Source organism: Hevea brasiliensis, chromosome 10 (assembly GCF_030052815.1).
Source record: "Hevea brasiliensis isolate MT/VB/25A 57/8 chromosome 10, ASM3005281v1, whole genome shotgun sequence".
Classification (NCBI taxonomy): domain Eukaryota; kingdom Viridiplantae; phylum Streptophyta; class Magnoliopsida; order Malpighiales; family Euphorbiaceae; genus Hevea; species Hevea brasiliensis.
Window position 1 is genome coordinate 96753108 of NC_079502.1, and position 6744 is coordinate 96759851.

Here is a 6744-nt window from a genome sequence, read left to right on the forward strand (position 1 = left end):
TCTCTACAACTCTTAACTTAGATGCATACTACTCTTTCAGTGCCCAATACTCACTACCATATAACATAGCCGGTCGTATGGCTGTACGGTAAAATTTTCCTTTTAATTTATTGGGAATCTTACGATCACATAAAACTCCCATGGCACGTCTCCACTTCAACCATCCGGCTTTAATCCTATGACTAACATCCTCCTCACATCCCACATCTACTTGAAGGACTGAGCCTAGATATTTAAAGTGATTACTTTGGAACAGTACCACTCCATTCAAACTAACTCATTCCCTATCACCAGTTTGGCCTTCACTAAACTTGCAATGTATGTATTCTGTCTTCGTTCTACTTAACTTAAAACCCTTTGACTCTAGAGTACTTCTCCAAAGTTCTAGCTTCCTATTGACTCCTTCTAGTGTCTCATCTATCAGAACAATATCATCCGCAAACATCATGCACCAAGGAATACTCTCTTGTATATGTTTCCTCAGTTCATCTAAAACTAATGTAAAAAGGTAAGGGCTTATGGCTGATCCTTGGTGTAATCCAATTGAGATCAAAAAATCTCTTGTGTCCCCTCCCACTGTGCGCACAATAGTAGTTGCTCCTTCATATATATCTTTCAATACTTGTATGTACCTAATAGATACCCTCTGTTGTTCTAACACATTCCATAAGACCTCTCTTGGAACACTATCATAAGCCTTCTCCAAATTAATAAAAACCATGTGTAGATCTTTCTTCACATCTCTATATTTCTCCATCAAGCTTCTAATGAGAAAGATCGCTTCCATAGTTGAACGACCGGGCATGAAACCAAATTGATTGAGAGAGATAGAAGTATCATGACGTAGTCGATGCTCCATAACTCTCTCCCACAACTTCATAGTATGGCTCATGAGTTTAATTCCCCTATAGTTTGAGCAACTCTGTATGTCTTCCTTATTTTTAAAAATAGGTACTAGAATACTCTTCCTCCATTCATCAGGCATTTTCTTTGAGTTTAGAATCTTATTAAATAATTTAGTTAACCATGCCACTCCCATATTTCCCAAATACTTCCACACTTCAATTGGTATTTCATCTGTCCATGTGCTTTACCCACTTTCATTCTCTTAAGTGCTTCCTTTACTTCTAAAGATCTAATCCTTCTAGTATAATTTACATTCTTTTCTACTGTTCTAAAATCTATATTCACGCTATTTCCATTTTGACTATTATTAAAGAGATCATTAAAATAATTTCTCCATCTTTCTTTAATGTCCTCATCTTTCACTAACACTTTTCCTTCTTTATCCTTAATGCACCTAACTTGATTGAGATCTTGACATTTCCTTTCTCTACTTCTTGCTAATCTATAAATATCTTTCTCCCCTTCTTTAGTTCCAAGTTTCTCATATAACTTTTCAAAAAATAATATTTCTGTAATGTAAATAAAAATAATTAAGTTTCAAACTCCATTTATTTCGTAAAAAATATTTTTTAAAAATATATATTTTTATTTCTCCATTATTTAATTGTAATGCTAAATTAATAGTATATGTTTATTTTTATAAGTGTTTTTAAATTTTAATAAGATTATGAAAGATTAAAAAATAAAAATATCCTCTTTTAAAAAAAAATCATTTTCTTTAAAAATAACTTAAATTTTCTTTTAACAAAAGAAATATATTTCATTCATCTATTTTTTAAAAATATTTTGTGAAAAACAATCTTAAACTCTATTTATTTCACAAGCTATTTGTTTCACAAAAAATATTTTCTTAAAAAATATTTTCTGCATTTTCTAATATTTAGAATATTCGGAAAAATTAATCAATAAAAAATATTTTTCTAATTAAAAAAAAAATTAAGTCATTTTTAAAAAAATAATTTTTATAAAGAAAAAGTTATTTTTCATTTTTGTATATTTTAATAATTTTATTAAAATATAAAAATATTTATACACATAATTAATTTAATATTATAATATATTTTTCATGACAAAACACTTTTTACATACAAATTATTTAAGTAAAAAGTTATACTATATGAATTTTCCCCGACACAAGGAGGAACCAAAAGTTAGTTCAATGATCCAATTTTAGTTCGCCTCTAATCCCATAATTTTCAAAATCAGATTATCACTACCCAAGACAGCCAGGACACTGCCATTATGCCTCATAATCATTCATGACGTTTTGGCATGCAAGCATGAGCATAGATTAAAAAAAAAAAAAAAAAAAAAAAGAAAGTAGAAGGTTAATGCCTAGCAAAATTCATGGAAGCCACAACAACTACGCTCTCTCTTCACAAACATTATCTCTACGCTCTCCCCCATTTCTCCTTCCCTATTCCAAAAGCTACAGTACTGAAATGAACAAAATCTAAGCTTACATCTACAAACCCAAAAATCAATGCAATAAATCGACAAATAAGTGCCAAAAATCTGTAACAATTGAAGTTCAAAAATTCACAAACCAAAGAGACTATATATTATATATTTATATATTGATATAAAGTGGACATTACAGTAGCTACACTTCAATATATTGTGTTTTTTCTCCTAACCAGTAATTTTCATTAACGGGCATTTCAGCAGTATGAGCTTCGAGTGCAACTCTCTTTGATACCATAAACATCATTTAAAGAAAAAAAAATTGCATAAATCAATATAGATGATTATAAAGTGGAAAATCAATGAATAGACAATTTTTTTTTCCAACCATTGAGAATTCTACCAACCTTTATAGGAGACTATTGCATTTAGCTATTTGCCATTGCTTTAGCATAAAAGAGGTCCCCTCTTTCAAGGTATACTAAGAATATAGATGGAGTATTAAGCTGCATTTTTTCTAAATTCAAGTTGAAATAAATCAAGTTGAAACAAATCACTTATCCCTGCAGTTATATTCTCAGTTTTCATATTAGGATGCTTTTAGCAATATGACCAAGTTTAATCACAAAATGAGAGAAATGTAGAAAGAAGAGCATAGGTGAGAGAATCAACTGGAGCAACCTGGCAAAGTTTAATCACAAAATCAGAACAGATTCATAATACAATCAATCATACCACAGATGCCATTCACCCTTGAGGAAAGTAATGTAACAGGAAGATGCCCAGTCTTCTGACAATAGAACTTTCCCTGTTGACATGCTGATGTTCCTGCACCACAATTGCAATTATAAACATTAAAAAAGACTGATCAACTGCAAAATTCTTCAGATCCACTGAACAGCAACATTGATCAAGTAACGACAAGCAAGCATTATAATTCTTACCGAAGACATCACGTTCAATTTCATATCTCATATCTCCTTTAAATAGCTAAATTGTATTCACGGCATTCGAAAAAAAATATAAACAAATAAATAAAATTTAACCAGTGTACTACTCTATCAGTGTATTTAATAAATAAATAATTGTTTCAAACACTACTATTGAGAAAGTAAATTGTCCAATAACACTTCAAACTATATGGATGAACTGAAAAATTTTCAATTATTCTACCTAGAGCCAGGAATTACCTCTTCTTTGGTGTATGCATCATCAGTTATATGGCAAAAGTCTTCCACATTTAGAGGCTGATTTCTTCATATTTTCTACGCATTGCAATCACAATAAAGAAATGTAAGCAAACTCTGCAAAATCTACAAACATCAGTTGAACAATAAGCCTTGATCTAAAAATACAACAAATTAAAAGAGGTCAAGTTCTTACGATGCAATGAGCACAGAGGAAACACCACCCAGCAGTTGAAGTTTTTGCCTGTTAAGAACATTGAAAAACTGAAATCCGTATATGTACGTAATAGTGAGATACAGAGTATAATAACAAAATTAATATATTTTAACAATATGATTTTCTTTCGCAGTTAAACTAAAAACCAGAAAAGCATCAATACCAGACAATGAATAAGTACATATATATTGTGGATTAATGAAGACTTTAAACTGCTTTAGAAAGCAGATCTTGTGCTTTTTAATTGTTACACCAAAGGCAAAGGTGTAGAGCAGCAAATGAGTCCCTTGAATTAAACTTTTTGCTTTTGCTTCTAAGGAAGACAATCTTGTTCCCAATTGAAGGGAATTTCAATTGCCTTTTGTGTAGAAAAAGGACATTAATTGCCCTCCATTTAATAAATGGAACAACTTAGATCCCTTCATGTATCCTTTTCCTCACTCTTTCTTTTTTTCATTTACAGTAACCAAAGAGAATATCATTAATTTAGTAAAACAAAATAGAAAATGAATTCTACACAACTCAATAGGCATTGTCAATCCCACCTAGGCAATTATGCGAACATCTTGTAGGCAACTTATGAAGATCGTTACAGCCCATCCGTATGAGATAAGCATGAAGCCATAATTTTTTTTTATGAATTAATGTAACATTTGCCTTATCTATTTTAATGATAATTATACTTTCCAATCATCAAAACTTCTGTTAAATTTAATAGTGAAATAGAGAAAATCAATTTTGAGAAGGGTTGGGGATTAGATACAAAACAGGTGCAGAATATACACAGATTTAGGAGATGTAACATGAATTAATCAAAGAAAATAAAACAAAGATAAGACCTTGGATGCTTTGAACTGCATGGATAGTGAGTTTGTGATACCAAGAAGAAGTGAGACGAAGGTCAAGGCTCGGACCTGGCAAGCACCTCTGCAGACCAGCTCAAGACAGAATACATATAATAAATGTTTCGGAAGATAAGACAATATTAGGACAAGGATCCATATCAACTATCCACATCATTCAAAATTTATTGAAACATTTAGCTTCCAACGTATAAGACTGTTAGTTGTATATGTGTATTTCTAATTGATTTTGAGAATACTACTTAGATTCAGTTCTCAAATCACAAAATTTGGATTTTGATTAATGATTTGAATCCTGATTTTACAACCATGATTAACATCATGATTAATGCTTTTTAATGTTGATGTAAAGTTATTTTCAAATACTATTGTGATCTAAAAAGCTTTTGCTTATTTATCAACTTCCAGCTACAACTAAGGATAATTCATGCAAAGGTCCAGCTTCGCTCATGTTCAAAAAGGAAGAACATTGCCTCATTTAAGATAGAAGTTGGTGTTAAATTTGAAGATTCATATGAGGGGAAGCCTAAAGAAGCAGGTTCTCTCTTTCATGACACAAAAGTACCCCCAAACTAGATTTGGCAGTGTAAGTGATTTAATATGCTATGTGGCGTCTTAGAATATCATTATTGAGGCTAATATAGATTGGAACTCAGAAGTGTGATTTGGATATGGCTCTCAGTTTCAAGTGTCAACATTCTCAGGATGAACAATTGGCATTTATTTTTAGCAAATTCTATATCCTGGCAATCATATTTAAATATGTCAAAGAAACCACCTATATATGTGTGTTAATGGCTTTATGCATGTCTAGATGCTATAGGCAATCAAGAATTTGCTAAAGTTATTGAGATCATGCATGAACAGTACTTAAAGATGCATGGTTTAGGATGGCTTGGGGTTAAGCAAGGGTTTAGGAGCTTTATACCATAATGAGTATAGCCGTAATCAGGAGGCCCAAGAACTATAACCATGATCCTTAACACAACAATATGTTTGAAGATCATAAATGAAAGTTTCAACTCTCAACTCCAACATATGTTTGCTGAATCTTTTATCATAAGTGAAATTATAAATGAGTGTAGGCATGGACACGGTCAGATTGGGCTCGAAATTCGGCCTGAACCGATGAATGGTTCATGGGCTTAGTCTCAACTGCAATATCCTTGGGTGGCACAAAAATTTTTAATTTTTTTTTTATATTTGTGGAGTTTGAATTCATTTTGAATTTGATAATATAACGTTAAAATTTTATTGAGAATTAAATATTTAAATAAAGAAATCCACCAATGAGCTGAATTGGAGTAAAACAGCATATTATTACTTCGGTATTTATTTCTCTCACTTCACCGTTTACTTTTTTTTTTTTTTTTTCTTCTAATACTCAACTCAATTAAGATTTTATCTAAAAAATTTAGGATCGGCTATATGGATTCATTTTCTTCACTCTAAATAATTTTAGGTTAAATCCTCATAAATATGTAATGTTTCTAAGTCATGTTGTACTATTATCCTCCAAGTCAATTTAGATCTACCCCTTTTTTTTTCTATCCTCTAACCTAATATTCTCTACTTGTCTAACTAGAGCCTCCGTATATCTACGCTTCATTTGACCAAATCACATCAATTTTATTTCTCTCAACTTATTATCAATTGGCACCACTTCTATCTTTTCTCTAATACTCTCATTACGGATTTTATCTAATTTAGTATGATCATTCATCCACCTTAACATTCTCATCTTTGTAACTCTTATCTTAAACGCATACGACTCCTTCAGTACCCAACACTCACTACCATATAATATAGTCGGTCACATGGCTGTACGGTAAAATTTTCGTTTCAATTTATTGAGAATCTTGTGATCACATGAAACTCCCATTGCATATCTCCACTTCAACCATCCGGCTTTAATCCTATGACTAACATCCTCCTCACATCCCCCATCCACTTGAAGGACTGATCCGAGATATTTAAAGTGATTACTTTGGGACAGTACCACTCCATCTAAATTAACTCATCCCCTATCACCAGTTTTACCTTCACTTTGGGACAATACATGTATTTTATCTTCGTTTTACTTAACTTAAAATCCTTTGACCCTAGAGTACTTTTCTAAAGTTCTAACTTTCTATTTACTCCTTCTCGCGTCTCATCTATCAGAACA

At 31.5% G+C, this 6744-nt stretch overlaps 1 long non-coding RNA gene across 2 annotated transcripts; it reads right to left on the reverse strand.

The window, feature by feature from the left end:
• Nucleotides 1-2853: 2853 nt before the first annotated feature.
• LOC110670011 (uncharacterized) lies at nucleotides 2854-5613 on the reverse strand. Of its 2 annotated transcripts, XR_002497806.2 has the most exons (5): nucleotides 5506-5613; nucleotides 4554-4641; nucleotides 3694-3741; nucleotides 3501-3575; nucleotides 2854-3138 (listed from the first exon to the last, which is right to left on the reverse strand). It is a non-coding gene; the product is annotated as an uncharacterized LOC110670011 (long non-coding RNA). The 2 variants fall into 2 exon arrangements; XR_002497804.2 differs by lacking the exon at nucleotides 5506-5613 and having other exon boundaries at nucleotides 4554-5438.
• Nucleotides 5614-6744: the final 1131 nt, after the last annotated feature.